The sequence below is a fragment of the Mobula birostris genome, chromosome 3 (genome assembly GCF_030028105.1).
Source record: "Mobula birostris isolate sMobBir1 chromosome 3, sMobBir1.hap1, whole genome shotgun sequence".
Taxonomy (NCBI): Eukaryota; Metazoa; Chordata; class Chondrichthyes; order Myliobatiformes; family Myliobatidae; genus Mobula; species Mobula birostris.
Window position 1 is genome coordinate 83,695,858 of NC_092372.1, and position 21,234 is coordinate 83,717,091.

Consider the following 21,234-nt stretch of genomic DNA (forward strand, 5'->3'; position numbering starts at 1 on the left):
CTGTCACTGTGGATATAGCATGGGTATCCGAACAGAGTGAAGAGCTTGCGCAGGGCTTTTATAACTGACATGGTAGTGGTGTCGGGGCAGGGGATGGCGAAGGGGAACCGCGAGTACTCATCGATAACGTTAAGAAAGTACACATTGCGGTCGGTGGAGGGAAGGGGGGCCTTAAAGTCAACACTCAGTCGCTCAAAGGGGCGGGTGGCCTTGATGAGTTGTGCCTTTTCGGGTCGGTAGAAGTGCAGTTTGCACTCTGCGTAGGCTTGGCAGTCCCTGGTCATCGTCCTGATCTCCTCAAGGGAGTAAGGCAGGTTCCGGGCTTTCATGAAGTGGAAAAGCCGGGTGACCCCCGGGTGGCAAAGATCTACATGTAGAGCGTATAGCCAGTCGATCTGCGCGCTGGCGCATGTTCCCCAGGATAGGGCATCGGAGGGCTCGTTGAGCTTCCCAGGCCTGTACAAGATGTCATAGTTGTAGGTGGAGAGTTCGATTCTCCACCTCAGAATTTTATCGTTTCTGATTTTGCCCCGCTGTTGGTTATTAAACATGAATGCGACTGAGCGCTGGTCAGTTAGCAGGGTGAACCTTTTGCCGGCGAGATAGTGCCTCCAGTGCCTAATAGCTTCCACTATGGCCTGGGCCTCTTTCTCCACTGCAGAGTGCCGAATTTCAGGGCCTTGAAGGGTACGGGAGAAGAACGCCACTGGTCTTCCTGCCTGGTTGAGGGTAGCAGCCAGCGCAAAGTCGGAGGCGTCACTCTCTACTTGGAAGGGAATGGCCTCATTCACCACATGCATTGCTGCTTTGGCAATGTCTCCTTTAATGCGGCTGAAGGCCGCGCAGGCCTCAGCTGAGAGGGGGAATGTGGTGGACTTGACCGGGGGCGGGCCTTGTCTGTGTAGTTAGAGACCCATTGGGCGTAATATGAAAAGAAGCCCAGGCACCTTCTGAGGGCTCTGAGGGTGTTGGGTAGAGGGAGTTCCAAAAGGGAGTGCATACGGTCGGGGTCAGGGACAATAACTCCGTTCTCCACGACACACCCAAGGATAGCAAGTCGGGTGGTCCGGAATACACACTTGTCCTTGTTATAGGTGAGATTGAAAGCTTTGGCCCCTTGGAAAAATTTTTGGAGGTTGTTGTCGTGATCCTGCCGGTTGTGACCGCAGATGGTGATGTTACCCAGATATGGGAACGTGGCCTTCAGTTGGCACTGGTCCACCATCCGGTCTATTGCCCTCTGAAAGACAGATACACCATTCGTGACACCGAAGGGGACACGCAGGAATTGATAAAGCCTGCCGTCTGCCTCGAAGGCGGTGTAAGGGTGCTCCTCCCGGCGGATGGGGAACTGATGGTAGGCGGATTTTAGGTCTATGGTCGAGTACACCTTGTACTGTGCTATCTGATTGACCATATCCGTGATACAGGGTAGAGGGTACGCGTCGAGCTGCGTGAACCTATTGACGGTCTGGCTATAGTCCATGACCATCCTATTTTTCTCCCCGTTCCGAACAGCGACCACCTGCGCCCTCCAAGGACTTGTGCTTGCCTCAATGACCCCCTCCCTGAGCAGCCGCTGCACCTCCGACTTAATGAAGGCTCTGCCCCCCGCGCTGTACCTCCTGCTTTTAGTTGCCACAGGTTTACAGTCGGGGGTCAGGTTGGTGAACAGCGGTGGGGGAGGGATCCTGAGGGTGGAGAGGCTGCAAGTGGTGTCGGTAGTGTGGCATTTGGCATGATGTTGGGTGGGATGTGCGGGTCGGTGTGTGTGAGTGGTCAGTAGCGGGGTACGTGACGTATCCCTACAAAACTGGGGATTTACAACAGTAATTGGTGGGGGGGGGCCCATCATACTCCATTGTCACGCTTTTCAGGTGGCTCTAGAAGTCGAGCCCCGATAGCACAGGGGCACACAGTTGAGGCAAGACCAGTAACGTAAAGTCTCGATATTCTGTGCCCTGCACCACTAGTGTCACTACACAGCTCCCCCGGATGTCTGTTGTGTGCAACCCGGAATCCATGGCGACCCTCTGACTTACCGGCCGTGTCGCGAATCCGCAACGCTGCACCGTGTCTGGGTGGATAAAACTGTCCGTGCTGCCTGTGTCAAACAGGCAGCTTGTCCTGCGCCCCTCCACCAGGATATCCAGCATTGACCTTGTGAGCTGGTGGGGAGCACTTTGGTCGAGGGTCACGGAAACCAGGGTTGGGTCGCTGTCTTGGTCCGGCGCGGTGGGGTGCTCCGTGAGCACCCGTTGGTCGTAGGCGGTGGGAGGTGGCGCCGACCAAGATGGCCGCCCCCATGTCTCGCACATGGTGGCGGCGTGCAGGGAAGATGGCGGCCCCCATGTCTCGCACGTGTGGCGGCGTGCAGGGAAGATGGCGGTAGGCAACATGGCGACCCCCATGTTTCGCACACGGCGTTGCTCGATCCCGCTTGCAGTTTGGAGTTACAGACCTTCGCGAAGTGGCCCTTCTTTCCGCAGCTGTAGCAGGTAGCTTCTAAGGCCAGGCAGCGTTTCCAGGGGTGCTTCTCCAGTCCGCAGAAGTAACACTTTGCGGACTCGCGACTGGCGGCAGCCGAGGTCGATTCGCCGGCGGGTTGCGGGATCTGCGGTGCCCACAAGGCCATCGGGGGATCGCTTGCCTGGAGAGCCTCAGAGTTATGCAGAGCAGCCTCCAGCATGTCGGCCAGCTCGATCGCCAAACTTAAGGTAAGATTGGCTTGCGTCCCCGTGACAAAGGCGTCTCTCACTAGGAGTTCTGCATGCTGCGCCACCATCAGCTCCTGGCAATTACAGGCTCGCACGAGCGTCTGTAGTGCCCGGACAAACTCAGCACTCGATTCCCCGGGCCGTCATTACCTTGTCGCTAAGCGGTGCCGAGCATAGATGCTGTTTATCGGCCGCAGGTATTGTCTTTTGAGGGCGCTCATTGCGCCGTCGTAGCTCGGCTGGTCTCTGATCAGCGAATAGACCCGTGGACTGACCCTGGAGAGTAGAACTCGGCGCTTCGCTACGGGATCGGTCGCTTTAATCTCCTCTAGGTACGCTTCAAAGCAGGCCAGCCAGAGTTCAAAAGCGTTTCCAGCTTCTGGCGTTTGTGGATCGAGGTCTAATTTGTCGGGTCTCAGTGTGTGTTCCATGCTTTAAAATGTACAGCGAATAAAATTGAAGTGCCTTCAATAACTTCAGAAGACTGATGTTTGGTAAAATACTGAAAGGCTTTTATTCACTGTACAATACGACCTCCACGGTGAGTGTCTGCCCCCGGACTGAGGGGGAGGGGCAAGGCAAAACATCTTTATACAGGAATCTGTGGGAGGGGCCACAGGGGCAGTCAGCAGAGGGGCGTGTCCAGACAGTTAACCCAGTCACAACATATATACAGTTTACCACACCATGTAAGAGTCCATTTTCAGTTGTAGACTTGCAGTGATATTTTCCATACAGTTCTCTGTATCCATTGTTCCAAAGTGGATGGGTGAGATTTAAGCCAGTTGACAGTTATCATTCTATGAGCAATCAAAATCAAGACTCTTAACATGTATAGTTTATTCTTCTCTAGTGCAAATTGTAGGAGGTTGCCTAAAATTAAATGACTAGGTTCAAAGGGTATACTTATATCTAACATCTTCCTCATTTCCTCAGTGACCCTGTACCAAAATTCCCTTAATTTAGGACAGTCCCAGGATATATGTGCAAAATCTCCCACTAGGCCACAACCCCTCCAGCAAAGCCTGCTGTTTTTTTTCTACGTATAATTATATTACAAACAGGGTTTTAAAATACCACACCCTTGTTTTCCAAACAAATTCCCTCCAATTGGGACTATTCAAGCATTAATGCTATGACTCCCAAGACCTCTCCCACTCTTCCTCTTCCATTATGGTATTTACCTCCAGTTCCCACTTATGTTTAACATCTAACGTGTTATCCATTGTTTCCAGGTGTATTTTTTTTATATATAGACAAGATACAATTTTCTGGGATTGCGACCTACCCATGATGATCTCAATCCAAAATTTTTCAAAGTTATTTGGCTGTATTTTAAGATTGTTCTATTCTTTGTGTGATGGAAGTTAATGTCTAATTTGGAGGAATCTATAAAAGTCATTTGATACAAGGTCAGATTCATTTTGGAGTTGGGAGAAAGATTTGAACACCTCACCATCAAACAATTGATCCACAAGAACCAGGCCTTTTTGCACCCACCTGTTGCAGTGGGCTATATTTTAATAGTGATTTTCACATATATCATTAAGGAAAAGTTTGAAACTATTTCACTCATTTTGGACTTTTAATGTGAATGCCTTTAATAAATTTTGTTAGGAGCTAATTTTAATTGAGCAAATAACTTTGTAGATATTTGCAAGCAATCAGCATTAAAAGGGAAGTATAAGTAATTCTTGCAAGAAGAGAGAAGTAAGGTCTTGCTTACAAATTTCTCTCCGAGATTATCGAAAGAGTGAGTGTCTCCAATATTTCTTTATACTTATGATGAATTAGATAAGCACTTGAACCTCCATCATTTCAATGATGTTAGGTATGCTTCAGTAACACTTACGGAGAGCACATTTTGTAAGAGGCCCAAAGAGGAATCCAGAGTTATGGTGACAGATGATGGAATTTCCAGAGCAGCATTAGTATATTTTGTTTCTGAAGCAAAGGAAACTGATATCTGTCAAGATTTAACATATTTATGTTTTTTTGTCTGGTTCTTTTTCTTCATTGGCTTATGGTTAGGTCATTCTTGAAGTTGTTTTTTTTGAAGGGTTGATCATCTTTTTTGGAATTGTTCATTATCTTATGCTGGTTGTCTTGCCCTCCTTTCCTAAGTTCGCATTTATATGGAAGCTGATTAGCAGGAAACTATCTATATCTGTATTGGATAATCTAATTGAAATGAGCTGACTAAGATACTTGGCATTTATTTTCAGCATCCTCTGATTAGTTAAAATTGACCACCAGAGTGAATTAACTAGAGCACAGTTTAAAAGGTGATTAAAAAGACTATGAAACCTGGCTCATGATTACAGAAATGTGTGATTGCATACTTAACCTTCCCAGCTATTTACAGCTCTGTGCAAGGCACAAATATTAAGGTTCCTCCAACTCAGGTTGGAGGAACAACACCTTATATTCTGTCTGGGTAGCCTCCAACCTGATGGCATGAACATTGATTCTCAAACTTCTGCTAATGCCCCACCTCCCCCTCGTACCCCATCCGTTATTTATGTACACACATTCTTTCTCTCACTCTCCTTTTTCTCCCTCTGTCCCTCTGACTACACCCCTTGCCCATCCTCTGGGTTCCCCCCCCCACCTTTTTCCTTCTTCCTGGGCCTCTTGTCCCACGATCCTCTCATATCCCTTTTGCCAATCACCTGTTCAGCTCTTGGCTCCATCCCTCCCCCTCCTGTTTTCTCCTATCATTTTGGATCTCCCCCTCCCCCTCCCACTTTCAAATCCCTTACTCACTCTTCCTTCAGTTAGTCCTGACAAAGGGTCCCAGCCTGACACATCGACTGTACCTCTTCCTAGAGATGCTGCCTGACCTGCTGCGTTCACCAGCAACTTTGATGTGTGTTGCACAAATATTAAGTTCATTTTCAGTTCAAGTAAAATAAGTGTGGCTTAATATTTTTGGCTTTAATTTATGTTTAATTTCTGATGGTTTTCAGTTCATATTGGTGATAAAGTTGGACTTTTTGATATTAGAAGAGAACTTTGGACGAGCATCGACTTTCAGTTTCCATCTTAAGTCGTAACTGGATGAATGGTGACAATACACAATGCCTGCACATTCTATTGCCGCTGACTGTTTCACTAACTTATTTATTCTCTAAATTTATCTGTTCATGGCACGTATTCCATTAGACATCCATGAACTAATATGGATGGTATATATTCTAGCCACAATACTTGCATTTTAAAAGCTGTATTCTTACGGAGAAATCTATATTTGATGAAAATCGCCAAGGTTAAGTTTAATTAATGTAACAAAAAAACTGTATTTTCAATTAGGTCTTCATGATTTTTCTTTCAGTTATTGATGGTGGAGATTAAAACAATCAAGCTGTCCTTTTACATTCTTTTTTTAGGCAATCTCTCTGAATCAAGGTTGACTTCTTTCCACTTTTTTTGGTTTAAAATGTGACTTATAAGACCATTGTGGCAATCGCAGACTCTTACACTATTAGAGCAGGAAGTGCCAGGCAGGATAGGCACAAGGGTAGTGTGTGGAATGGTGTATGTTTACACAGAGTTTCTGCATGGTTGTGATGCTTGGACTTGAAGCCCTTCAGACCATTTGAAAACTCCTTCTCTATTTTTGGGAATTATAGACCAAGGATTCTCAGGAGTCAATGCTTCTGCAGGCATCAAACACTTCATTGGATCTATTTCTCTATACACCTTGTAATGCCTCCTTGCAACAGAACTTAAAATACAGTGTCTGTTTTGGGGAATTCAGACTGAGGCATGTGAAGGACATGGCTATTGTAACAACTGATCATAACAAGGGCCTCAGCACTGGGCATGTTGACCTGCTACATTGCATTAACATTAGTTTGCTTAGTTTCCAGAGAATTTGGAGAAATTGTTGGTGGATTTATTCTGGTTTCTTGAAACTCCAGTCATTGATAATCCAGGTGTCTCAACTATTTAGGAGGGCAGGTGGGCCATGAATTTTGAGCCAGTGTTTAAACACTTTTTTTCCTAAATCAAACAAAGACTGTGCTGATGTATTAAAGGCTCTGCTGAATTCCTCCTTTGGAGTAAAATACCGTAGCTTCCAAGATATAGGAAGGGCTCATGTCTTTCAGGGTTTTGCTGTGAAATATTACTTTCAAAGAACAATGTAGTGCAGCAAAGGATTTTTTTTTTTGGAATTTATATCATTCTTTTAGGTTATTAACAGGGTAAATTAGCACATCAGAATATCTTCTTGGACAATAAATAAGCTGATTTAACTCTGTTCCAGCTCATCACCTAATGAAACCCTTCGGTATCTGAAGGCCAAGCTATTTCATTTACCATGCATAAACTTAACATCCAAAACATTGCTGCCCATTTCCTAACTTGCTTCACCTTTTCTTTGGCAGAGCTTCTGTGAAGTGCCATCACTTGCTTTACAATGCCAGAGACATTACAGACAAGTTGCTATTATTGAGCAAACTGAAATATTGAACACAACAGATACTTCTGTTGACCAAACCTATTCTGGATGAGTGTAAAATTGAAAATCCCCAAACATCAATGGTATTGCAGTATGAAAATAAAGCAATGGAAGCTGAAATTGTCTTGACAGGTAGCGGGAGTTTGGTTTTATTAGCAGAAAATATTAAAAGAAACAGTTCTAGGAAAGGAGTCTTCATTAATGTTTTTCCAATATATTACTATATATTCCAATATATTACAGTACCAGCTAGAGGGAAATGCTATTTTTTCTGTTAATAACCTAAGCAAAAATTATTCAAGTTTCAAGGAAAAGCAATAATCCACTTTGTACTTGACTATCTTTTTAATTTTTATTTTAAGTAAGTAATTTCTTTGACCAACACTAAATCAGGCATGACAACCCGCCTCAGAGTACTGAAATGTTATGTTTACCCAGTTATGTTATATGGATCAGAATGTTGGACAATATCTAGTAACATGAGGAAATGAATTGAAGCAGCAGAGATGTGGTTTTTGAGGAGGATGCAAAGAATATCATGGACGAAATGAATATCTAACGAGGATGTCATGAACAGAGCAAACACAAAAAGAGAAATAATGTATGAGATCATGAAAAGGCAACGTAACTTCATTGGACATGTGATTAGGAAAGAGGAGTTAGAATGCATGGTAATTATGGGAAAGATTGAAGGGAAGAAAGCAAAAGGAAGGCAAAGACAAATGATGGTGGAGACAGCAGCCAGAGAACTGGAAATGAATACCAATGAATTGACCCACTTGACGCGAAACAGGAGTGTGTGGGCCATGGCAGTCAAAGCTCAAACTGGGCATGGCACCTGACAATGATGATGAATTTCTTTGCTATTCGCTTTTTAGTTTGGAATGACACCAGGAGTAATCTTTAACGTGTTATTTTGGGACTTGAGTGTTGTGAATGGTGACAATGAAATTGATAAATACCCTAAGGGAAAGAATGTTGAGGAGAAGCAAATGCTGTTAATTACCCAAGACCAGGTTAGTTAATATTCATGTCTGATGATTGTTTTTTTTTAAGTCTTTTTATATCCAACACTGTGCAGATATCATTGCAGTTTGCATCCCTTCTTAATCTAATAGGAAGCAAATGAAATCAATCACAATGTTTTTCATGAAGTGAACATGATCTAGGGTGGTATTAAAGATGTCACTTTGTCTACAGTTTTGACCACACTTAATTATTCTCTAATTTATAGTCGAGATTTAAGGGAATTAACTAATCTTCATAATTTTACTCACAGCTTTAACTTTAAATGCTCTGAGCTAAACTACTACTTGTGATTTTGTTCATTTAAAGTAGAATTCATTGTGTAATTATAATTCAGTTGAATAATTGATTTATTCTGACTTAGTAATACATTTCTTATAACATTATTCATGGCTATTCCAAGAATGGACCTTGAGATTTCTCACATTTTTCCTTTGTTCAATCTTTCATTGTTATACTAACTCAGACTTTGTGAATTTTCACTAATATTTTGCCTAGAGTCATAACCAATGAAAAAAAAACAAAGCCAAACTGACAGAGAAGTTTAACTGCTTCTAACTCATATCAACAAATAGATTTGGAAACATGCCAATATCTCAGGCTTGCTTTTAAAGTGTAGAAAACTGAATCTGAGGTAAGAACTCAAAAGACGAGCATTAATATTTAGTCCACAGGATTAGAAAAAAAAAGGTGATACAATTTAGCAATCATGTGTTTTGCACTACCTGTTTTCCTTTAGAACTAATCAACAGTTAATGTATCACCCTACTTCACAACATTAATGAACATTTCAGTTTTCTGTTTCCTGTTTTAGTTTGGCTCTCTCATCTGTCTGAGTTGTGGTTATAATGGCATAGAGTCATACAGCACAGAAACAGGGCTTTGACCCTTTGCATCTTTGCTGACCATCAAGCACCCACTTATATTACTACTACATTAATCCTATTTTATCCTCCCCACATTCCTATCAACATCTCCCGGATTCCAACTCTCTTCTACACATCATGAGAAATTTACAGTGGCCAATTTAACCAATGTACCTTTGGGATGTGGGAGAAATCCAGAGCATCTGGGGAAAACCATACAGGCATAGGAGAACATGCAAACCACACAGACAGCATTTAAGATCAAGAATGAACTTGAGTCACAGGAGTTGAGAGACAGCTGGTCTTCCAGCTGTGCTACACTTTGTTCTCAAAAATATTTGCACTGCCGCGATTATTTCTGACTCTCATGTAACTTTAAAGTTGTTTTTTTCAGCTTCTACGCCAGAAAACAGTGCTTTCAATTCCAACAATAGAAACATAAGCACGTTCCATGGGCTGACCCTACAATATCTTAATGAGAAGCTGTTGGAAGCATGACTTTTAGATGAAATACCATTTTGAGGCTTTGCCTACACTTCTGTTGGGCAAAAAGTTCCAAGGATACTAGTCAAACATGACTTTGTGCTTCTTTTGATTTTCCTGAACCATATCCTAGAAAACAAAATATCAAGCGGTTCTTGCATTGTCCTTTGCTCTTCCCACATCGTATATAGTGCAAGTTTGATATTATATATAACATCAAGTTATGTTTTGAGATGTCGTGGCATTGCATTGTAAAAATGCAAGTTATCTATTTCCCTCTGTCTTTCCTGACAGATCACATGTTTCCCAATTCTCATATCAAGGTGCAATTTCAAGGCATTTTTGCAGCCCTTCAATAGAAAATACAATCTGTGAAAATGTGATACATATTTAAAATGAAATTTTATGAATTATATTCCAAAAATATCTCATTAAAAATGTCAAATGTTTTTAACTTCAGAAAAATAATGCATTCTGAGAAAGATCTCAATTTGAACTTTCTAGAGCAATAATAGTCCCATAATAATATGCTCATGCTATTTCTGAGGAGCTGTCAACAATAATTACCAGAGGTCATACTTAGTGGTGAGGATACATGGCAGCTAAACTGAAGATAGGAACAAATCCACTGCATGACATGAGAAAATGCCCTATCCATCATAACATTTTGTGTGTGTGTTCCACTTCTTACAGAACCTCACCGGCGTGTGTCATGAAATTTGTTAACTTTGCAGCAGCAGTACAATGCAATACATAATATAGAAAAAACTGAATTACATTAAGTATATATATGTATCTAAGTATGCATATCAAATAGTTAAACTAAATAAGTATACAAAAACAGAAATTAAAAAGTAGTGAGATAGTATTCATGGATTCAATATTTATTCAGAAATCAGATGGCGGAGGGGAAGAAGCTGTTCCTGAATCACTGAGTGTTTTCCTTCAGCTTCTCTACCTCCTTCCTGATGGTAACAATGAGAAGAGGGCAAGTCCTGGGTGGTGAGAGGGTCTTTAATAACGAGCGGCGCCTTTCTGACGCTTCTTGAAGTTTCTTGGATAAAATGAAGGCTGGTGCCCATGATGGAGCTGACAATGCAACTTACTTCAATCTTGTGCAGTAGCCCTCCCCACCCCCCCATACAGACGGTGGTGCAGACAGTTCGAATGCTCTCCACAGTACATCTGTAGAAACTTGTGAGTGTTTTAGGTGACAAACCAAATCTCAAACTCCTAATGATATATAGCCTCTGTCTTGCCTTCCTTATAGTTGCATCGATATGTTGGGACCAGTTAGGTCCTCTTTTAGAATTGGTGTGTTTTCTCTCGTCTTACCCTTCCTGAAGTCCACAGTCAGCTTTTTGGTCTTACTGACGTTGAGGCAAGGTTGTTGCCGTGACATCACTCAACTAGCTGATGTATCTCGCTCCTGTACGCCCTCTCATCACTATCTGAGGTTCTGCCAAAAATGGTTGTATCATCAGCAAGATTTATAGATGGCATTTGAGCTGTGCCTAGCCACACACTCATGGGTGTCGAGAGAGTAGAGCAGTGGGCTGAACATACATCTCTGAGGTGCACCATTGTTGATTGTCAGAGAGATGGAGATGTTATTTCCAATCCACAGAGACTGTGGTCTTCCAGTTAGAAAGCTGAGAATTCAGTTGCAGAGGGAGGTACACAAGCCTAGGTTCTGCTGCTTTTTGATCAATACTGTAGGAATGCTGGTGTTAAACACTGAGCTGTAGTCAACGACATGGGTATTTGTATTGTCCAGGTGACCCAAGGCTGCTTGGAGAGCCAATGAGATCATGTCTGCCATAGACCTGTTGTGGCAATAGGCCAATTGCAGTGGATCCTTGCTGAGATAGGAGTTGGTTTGAGCCATGACCAATCTCTCAAAGCATTTCATCACCATAGATGAGAGTGCTACTGGACGATAGTCATTAAGGCACCTCCCACTGCTCTTCTTGAGCACTTGATGTCTCCTTCAGCACTTTTATAAAAGTGCATGAAAAGAAAATATTTTCATTTCCATTTGAAGACTTCAGTGAATCCTATTAACACAATTCATTTTGTTTAGATTCTGTATACACTGGAATGGAAATTATTTCACATTAATTAAAAACCTGATATTTGGAGGAAGTTCATCCTGGGTTGGGAACACTCATGGGTAAAATATTGCCAAGCAATTTTTAGCTCAAAATTAATTTGCAAAATTTTTGACACAATAAAAGTGGCTGCTTTGAACAGTCATTCAGCTCCCCTTCATTAAATTGCAAATTTGGCAAAATATGGGATGAAATGTCATTAGTGAAAACAAAAACTTAAACAGGATTCTAATAATTTTCAGTGGGATCTAGCTTAGCTTTGCTTATTCCCAACAGTAAAAATGCAATCCTTCATGGCCATATCAAACACTTTGGCTGCTTTGGAAGAGAAAGATGCTGTAATAGAGAATGAGAGATCCTAGATTCAGGAAAAGAATCGGAAATCTTAATAAGTGAGATAGTGAAATCCCAATATGTGAGATAGTTCTGTTATTCATTCAAAAGGACAGGCAAATCCTCGTCAATGAGATATATGCAAGGAGCAAGATCCTGTGCAACAGGAGATCTAAAAGCATGCCAGTTCCACTATGGTTGTTGCTGGTTGCAGATTCTCTCCATGAGTGGAAATTCTGACAAAATGGAACAACATTGAACAAATTTCCTGACCTCACAAGATATGTCAATGTGATCTGCATGCTACAGTTTACTCCTACAGAATGGAGATCCTCACAGAAAATTCATTTTTTAAGATTGTAAACTCTTAAAGGAAGGTATCACTTAATAGGAAGCACAAAGATCAGGAAATACAGCATCCATTAAATTAAGTGAAGTGGGGATTATTCCATCAAGTGTTACTTACAGTGCAGGATTTGAGGAGAATTAATGCACCATATCGCCTTTCCCAGATGATTAATAATATGTTGATTCAGTTATTTGGTAATTTAATTCTTCATTGTACATACTGACATATTGACTTTACTGCCTTAATATAATTTTTTGTTGATCTTTAATAATAATTAATAAAAAAGATTTTAAAATGAATAATATGTTGATGCTTGAGTTACCAATTCTGATATGTCAGGACTCTGTGCTTGTTTCACAGAATTTATTTTTTGGGCTTCCTTGAATATCAGGGAGTCCCTTATATCAACCAATGCAAGACTCATTCCACTCACCTGAGAGAGGAGGAGGTTGGTGCTGATTAGCTAACTACATGATTCATTAAGAATGAGACCTTTTCTCTTAAACGTATTTTCTGCGTGTGGCCTGAACCCACTGACTGTGGTAAAAGTTGTCATGCCTCACAGATGGCACAATCACTCTTTCAATTGTATGATTACATTTTACCAAAATTGAAATATATTTCAAAAACATTAGCAATCATTAAAATTTTTAAGGAAATGAAGTTATCTAAAAACATAAGTGATTAAAAGAAAATATTAAAATGAATTTCTGTGGGGCTAAGGCAAATCACTTCATTCCCCATTTTAAACCCATGGGGTCTCTTACAGGTCTAGTCCAGTCCAGAATGAAAGAAACAATTTCCTCAGGACAATGCAAGTAAGAATGTTTCCACCACTAGAGCTTGATAAAATGAGCTGGCAGATTTGATCTTCTGGCACTTTTATATTTAACAATACAGTCATAGAAGTTACAGGATTACTATTGTTTGAACAGCAGAATGACTAGCTGTAGCCAACAAGATCTGGTCAAATGTTATTGCCTCTAACCTTATAAATGAGTTTTCAAGGATAAGCATAAACTTGTTATAGCTTTACCTACAGTGACCACGAAATAAAAATCAAAACATGCCCATATTGGAGATCTGAAAGTAAAAGGAGAAAATGCCGGTTTCACTCAGTAGGTTGGGAAAGAAAAACAGAGCTGTGGTTTCAAGTCAAAGACCCTTCCTATCAGAATTGAAGGAGAAATCGTTCAATGTGAGAATGGAAGGAGATGTTGTTTGGATTGAAGATCTTCCACTGAATCATCAGTGGTAAGGAAAGGATTGAAAAAACAGTCTTCTGCCCTAATTAAGCAGTATAGTGCCCCAAGTAAACAAAGAAAATCCTGGCTATTTTCTTGACGAGTATTTGTTCTTTAAGGGTGGTCCCAAAGAAGCGACTGCCCTGAGTAACCAGTGGCCCACCTGAAAAGAATCTATTGTATTCCCATTTTGGATTACTACAGCTGAAATCTAGTCACGGTCATAGATACATCAGTAAGTCACATGGTTTCAAACATTTCATTAAAGATAATCCTTAATCTTCATCTCCATAATCATCTTCAGAATTGGCAGACTCTGAACCACCTCAGTGGTGAGTGCAGTTTCCCTTTAAAACAGTGAGGTCACCAAGCTGGGCTGCGAACAAAAAACTGAAATGCAGAACCCTGAGGTTCCTACTCTCTACTACCCTCCCTTCTAATGTACCGTCTCTGGAAAATAAAATTGAAGAACTCAGAGCAAGATTGCAGTATCAGAGGGATATCAGGGAATGCTGCATACCCTGCTTCACACAGAAATGGCTCACCCCCAGCATGCTGGACACCACGCTTCAGCCTGACAACTTTACTTTCCACCCCATGGACCAGGCGGCAGCATCAGGAATAGGCAGAGACAGCCGTGTTTGCTCCATGATTAACTCATCATGATGCACAGACATTGCAATTCTGTCTCATTCTTGTTCCCCCAATCTGGAACATCTGGTGGAACATCAGATATCATCTATCCTATCTGCAGTGTACAATCCATTCCATTTGAACATCTACTTTAAGAAAAAAATGAAATTGTGTCTTTCAGATTTAAATCTGTTCAGATTAGCCTTTAAATTGGTTCCTAAAATTTGATGGAACAATAAACAATTATGGATTATTTTTAATGAATTCAGAAAACAAAAGAATTCTTCAGATAGCTGCTCAAATGAAGTCAAATGGATGGAATATCAGTAATACCTGCTGTTCTTTTATTACCACATCTGCTGAGAGGCAGAAATTCCCTTGGAATATAAAGGTCAGGATTAGGCAGACTGATGGGCTAGGATGAAGATTATGAGGCCAAAGTGGAGCGTTGTGGTTGGTGCTCACCATGGAAACCATCTTCCTGAATGCAGTATCCCCTTTGCCTGCAAATGTGATATCACTTTCGATTTGGATTTGTAGCAGCTGCGTGTGTTGCTATAAATAGCAACATGCTTTTGACCGACAGTCCCTGCCGCATGTTGGCATGGATTCTAGACATAACAAACACAGTGATGCACATTCATTATAATGTCACACAGGGCTTGATCAAGCAATGAAAGCAAGGGGACAGGAGGCATTGCTGCTGCTCTTCTTTTTTTTCAATAATTAACCAGGAATTAGTTGTAGTCAGTCATTTACATTGCCTAGTGTTCAATAAATGTGAAGCAAATTGCCAGCTGCTACCTTAAAGTCCCTGATTTCCGAGCATTTGCTCTCATAATATGCTCTGATAAAATCAGGGGCATAAAAGACTGACTTTATAAAGGTTGAAAACATTTTGCTTGTTTTACTTGGTTTGAAGCAGGCTGCACTATGAAAACAGTAACTTAAAAAATGAAACAAATATTCAGCAAAGTGAACAGTCAAACACTGTCCTGGAAAAAATGCCTCACCACCAAAATCAGATTAGGTGATCACAGGCCCATTTTGTACAATGGATGCAGCAAAATAAATCAGTGCTCCCTGTCCAATTAAATATTTGCTCTCCATACTGTACATTAGCTGCATGCTTTTGCAAGTGATCCAATACCGTAACTGGTGGATGCCACTTCTAGATCGTTGGCACCTTTTATATGGAAGTGATTTATGATTGCAAGAAGCTTTGGGAGTTTTCTCAGGTCAGTTTGGATCATGACATCCTGAGGCATGGCTGAACGTTCAAGAGAGTGAGCAACATGATTTCCAAACAATGCACCAAGAATTAGAGTAGGAGGAATTGAAGATGGAACAGGCTTCCTTTCTCTGCAAGGATGGGGGATGGGAATAGCACCTGATCCCAGGGTCAGTGGAAGCAAGTAATGTAGGAATCATTGCCAGGAGTTTTGTTACAAGAATAAACAGCTATATAAATTACTAGAAGGATTGTAGACCAAAGCATCATGAGGTTAATACAACATGGAAACAGGCCCTTTGTCCCAAGGAATCTCTGCTAGCCCAAGTTCTCATTTAAACTAATCCCACTTTATTATTCCTATCAACTCCCGCCTCCCCAGGTTCTCCTCTCAGAAAGGCACTGCATCCAATTGATCTACCAGCTTGCCTTGGGAGGAGGCCAGAGCAGCCTAGACAGTCACAGGGAGAACTTGTAAGTTCCTCACGGACAGGTGCTGAGGTCAGGATTGAATCTGAGTGGCTGGAGTTGTGAAGCAGCAACTCTACTTGCTACGAAACTATGCCAAACAAGCCTATTTGTTACCTCAGTGAGCGAACTGATGTTGAATTGGAACTTCAGCCAGCTTCATTGGTACCTTCTTCTGAGGCTTAGTCCACGAGATACACAATACCTATCATCCGTTCATTTCAGTCAATCGGAAATTAATACTAAATTTAGATGGTTCTCTGCTCTCTCACCCATTTGGTGCTGGTTCTAGGATCATCTTCATTAACAGCTGATCAATTGGCACAGCTGCATCACCAACAAATATTGTAGGCTCTACAATGACTTGTTGCCTCCTTCCTCACATAAATAATGGTGAATAGGAAGGAGAATGCATGAAGTTACATCCCTGGTATTGCCCAAAACAATGGGAGCTACTATGGCTGATTTCTGTTTAGCAACACCCAGACGCTATTGTCGAGTAAAGATGCAGCTCCCATGGATACAGTATGCTACAGTCTGTGCCATTTTACCAGAAGGACTTGTGGACAGGACATCTTTAAGCAAACCAGTTGAATGAAACAATAATGAGGTTCGTATTGTTAATTGCTGTTGGATACCTAAAACTATCATGTTGTCACAAAGTCTCAAAAACAATCTGCTGGAATCACTCCACATCCCTTCCTAAAAAGCACTGATTTTTTTTTTGTGTGTGTTAGATGCTTCTTCTCAGCTACCCACAGAAGTGAGAATTATTAATTTGTGAATCCTGATGAACATCATAGAGTCATGGCTGGACAGTATCTTTCTCTACTTCATGCACATTCAAAAATTCCATCAAGAATCTTCATTAAATATTCATATCTTTTTTCTCTACTCTCAGTTGTAAGATCCTCAAAAATATGTAAATAGGTGTACTGTAGTTATACAACAACCATTTTGACTAAAATTAACCTAATGACTGCAGATCAAGATCTACTTAAAAATCTGGCAGTATAATATATTTTGATTAAATCAAAGAAGAAGTTATATGCCGACACACACTTGGAACAAAATTCCATATTTAATTTTCAGTTGCAGGTGTTATTTGAAGCTGGTAAACATACACATTTCAGTGATTACTGATTTTTCAGTTGGCATTTAAACTGATATGAATATTTTGCAACATTTTATACATGAGTTAGAGTTCCAACACCTGGTTTATTAGATAGACAATATTAAAATTCCTTTAAGTTACTTGAGGCAAGAACTACAACACTTAAAGACAGCCTTATATCTGTTTCAGCAACCAACTGGTTGCTGGAAGTATGATTATTTTGCTTTGACTATAAGTAAAAATGAAGAGTGAGGATAGTTTAAGTATTATTCATATTGTACCACTTGATTTGTTCAGTAGTCCTTAGCAGTCCTTTTTATTCACTTAAGCCAAGACAGTTTAAATACTTGGCCTTTGCCAGCTAATCCATTGATAGGATTGCCTTCACTCACACTGCTTATTGTTCTCCTGTGGTAGGTCAGATTACTAATTTAATAAATCACTAGCAATGAACATTCAAGATTATAAACTAGTCAAAAATATCAGTTTGTTCAGTCTTGACTGGTAAATAAAATTTAATGAATTTCCCAAAACTGTAAATTTTGTCAAGAAGTAGAATAAATGCAAATAATTCTTTTCCTTTTCAGTGAAGTATATTCCTCTTTGGAAAGGGTATCTGAGAAAGGATGTCTCAAATTGTGAAACATATGTTGAGCTCATAACAATCTTATTGAAAATGCTTTGGACATGAAAATATATGTAAGGGCACTTACAGGCAACAGCCTAAGCGCGAAGGTTTAATATCAGTGAAACAAGAGCTGCAAGTCTTTCCTTTTGCAGACAGTAAACATGTATAAAATAGAATAGGCTTTAAAATATATTTTCACAGACATACCTGTATATGCAATTTCAAAAGATTTATTTTACTCAGTCATTAACTGGAGGTGTTGCTGACAAAGTCAAGAATTTTAATTGCCCTTATGAGCCTCGGAGTAATGCTGGAATTGTTGCAATTCTTCTTTTGAAGCTACTCCCAAAGTACTGTTGGATAGAAAGTACCAGGGTTTAGAGCCATTGATGATGAAGGATTGGTGATATATTTACAAGGCAGGTAAGACCTGTAGAGTAATTTGAACATTATAACATTTGCAGGTATTTATTGCCTTAGATCTCTTAGGCTCTAAAAGCTAAGGGGCTGGGATAAGCAGACAACTAAATCTTGCAAAGTTGCTCCAATTAGTTCGTATAGAATGCACACTGCAGCTGGTGCCAGTAGATGTGAAAAATTTGGGCTATAAGACTGGGCAAAAATCAAGAGGGTTGCTCCAATGGGATGGTAATAGAGAGATAATTTTTAAATACCTCAAAGAAGTAGAGATCTTTATAGACCTAGAGCTTTAGACCCATAAGACCATAAGACAAAGGAGCAGGTCGGCTATTCAGCCCATCGAGTCTGCTCCGCCATTTTATCATGAGCTGATCCATTCTCCCATTTAGTTCCACTCCCCCACCTTCTCACCATAACCCTTGATGCCCTGGCTACTCAGATACCTATCAATCTCCGCCTTAAATACACCCAATGACTTGGCCTCCACTGCTGCCGTGGCAACAAATTCCATAGATTCACCACCCTCTGACTAAAAAAATTTCTTCACATTTCTGTTCTGAATGGACACCCTTCAATCCTTAAAGTCATGCCCTCTCGTACTAGACTCCCCCATCATGGGAAACAACTTTGCCACATCCACTCTGTCCATGCCTTTCAACATTCGAAATATTTCTATGAGGTCTTCCCTCATTCTTCTAAACTCCAAGGAATACAGTCCAAGAGCGGACAAACGTTCCTCATATGTTAAACCTCTCATTCCCGGAATCATTCTAGTGAATCTTCTCTGTACCCTCTCCAACGTCAGCACATCCTTTCTTAAATAAGGAGACCAAAACCGCCCACAGTACTCCAAGTGAGGTCTCACTAGTGCCTCATAGAGCCTCAACATCACATCCCTGCTCCTATACTCTATTCCTCTAGAAATGAATGCCAATTTTGCATTCGCCTTCTTCACTACCGACTCAACCTGGAGATTAACCTTAAAGGTATCCTATATGAGGACAGCCAAGTCCCGTTGCATCTCAGAACTTTGAATTCTTTCCCCATTTAAATGATAGTCTACCCATTTATTTCTTCTTCCAAAGTGCATAACCATACACTTTCCAACATTGTATTTCATTTCATTTGCCACTTCTTTGCCCATTCTTCCAATCTATCCAAGTCTCTCTGCAGACTCTCCGTTTCCTCAGCACTACCGGCCCCTCCATCTATTTTCGTATCATCAACAAACTTAGCCACAAAGCCATCTATTTCATAATCCAAATCGTTGATGTACAATGTAAAAAGAAGCGGCCCCTGTGGAAAACCACCGGTAACTGGCAGCCAACCAGAATAGGATCCCTTTATTCCTACTCTCTGTTTCCTGCCAATCAGCCAACGCTCTATCCACGTATGTAACTTTCCCGTAATTCCTTGGGCTCTTATCTTGTTAAATAGCCTCATGTGTGGCACCTTTCAAAGGCCTTCTGAAAATCCAAATATACGACATCCACTGCTTCCTCCACCATCAACAGTGCCCTCAACCGCGTTTCTTCTATTTCACGCACTTCTACTCTTACCCCATCCTCCTGCCACACTACTAGGGATAGTGTTTCTCTTGTCCTCACCTACCACCCCTCCAGCCTTTGCGTCCAGCACATAATTCTCCAAACCTTCCACCACCTCCAAATGGATCCCACCACCAAACACATCTTTTCCTCCCCCCACTTTCTACTTTCTGCAGGGATTGCTCCCTACACAACTCCCTTGTCCATTTGACCCTCCCCACTGATCTGCCTCCTGGCACTTATACTTGCAAATGGAACAAGTGCTACACCTGCCGCTACATCTCCTCTCTCACTACCATTCAGGGCCCTAAACAGTCCTTCCAGGTGAGGTGACACTTCAACTGTGAGTCTGTTGGAGTCATATACTTTGTTCGGTGCTCCCGGTGTGGACTCTTGTAAATCGGTGAGACCCGACGTATATTGGGAGATCGCTTTACTGAGCATCTACATCCATTTGCCAGAACAAGCTGGATCTCCCAGTGGCCACCCATTTTAATTCCACTTCCCATTCCCATTCTGATATGTCCATCTATGACCTCCTCCACTGTCGGGATAAGGCCACATTTAGCTTGGAGGAACAACAGCTTATATTCTATTTGGATAGCCTCCAACCTGATGGCATGAACGTTGATTTCTCAAATTCCCAGTAACGTCTTTCCCCATTCCCCACTTCACCATTTCCTATCACCTTGTTCCTCTCTCATGCTATCTGCTTGTCCGCTCATCACCTTCCTCTGGTGCTACCCCTTTCTTCTTTCTTCCATGGCCTTCTGATCTTCCTAGCTCTTTGCTTCATCGCTCCCCCTCTGAGTTTCACCTATCACCTGGTGTTCCTCTCTCCCATTTCCCCCACCTTTCAAATCTACTCCTCAGCTTTCTTTCTCCAGTCCTGCTGAAGGGTTTCAGCCCAAAACATCGACTGTATTTTTTCCACAGATGCTGCCTGGCCTCCTGAGTTCCTCCAGCATTTGTGTATGTTGCTCAGTTCTTCATCGTTTACTATCAAAATTGACAGGAAATCTGAACTCACACTGTAATTTGTCACATTTTATATATTTCTGTTACTGGACAACAGAACAAAATAAAACTAGGAATATGGAGTCTAGCATAGCTGAACTTTCATGCAGTGCATTGCTACCTTTCATCACAGATTTACAGCATATCCTCCCTTGTACCAGAACATTGTGCTTTCTTTGAATTCTAAACCCTTTGTTGATTTGATACGGCAATGTGTTCTTGTCAATGCAAAAACTGACTGATCAGATAATGACCTTGAATACTGACTGTATGGGATTCTAAAGAAAAGAGGCAAGTTACAAACATCTCATCACAGACTCATTGATTATTATTATCTGATGTAATGTGCAATGACAGACCACACTGACGTGGCTTCTGACCTTCGAATGAGACCAATTTACAAACTAAATCTCAATAGCTTGCACACATGTAGGTTGCTGTCCATTCTCCAAATAATATTTCAACCTGGAACATTAATTTAATCAATAATAGGTATTTAAAAGATAGTCAAAAGTCACTTACATAGTGATTGTTTTATACTGTCTGTGGTTCATATGGTGGCCTACTCTGTAATCTATGTCT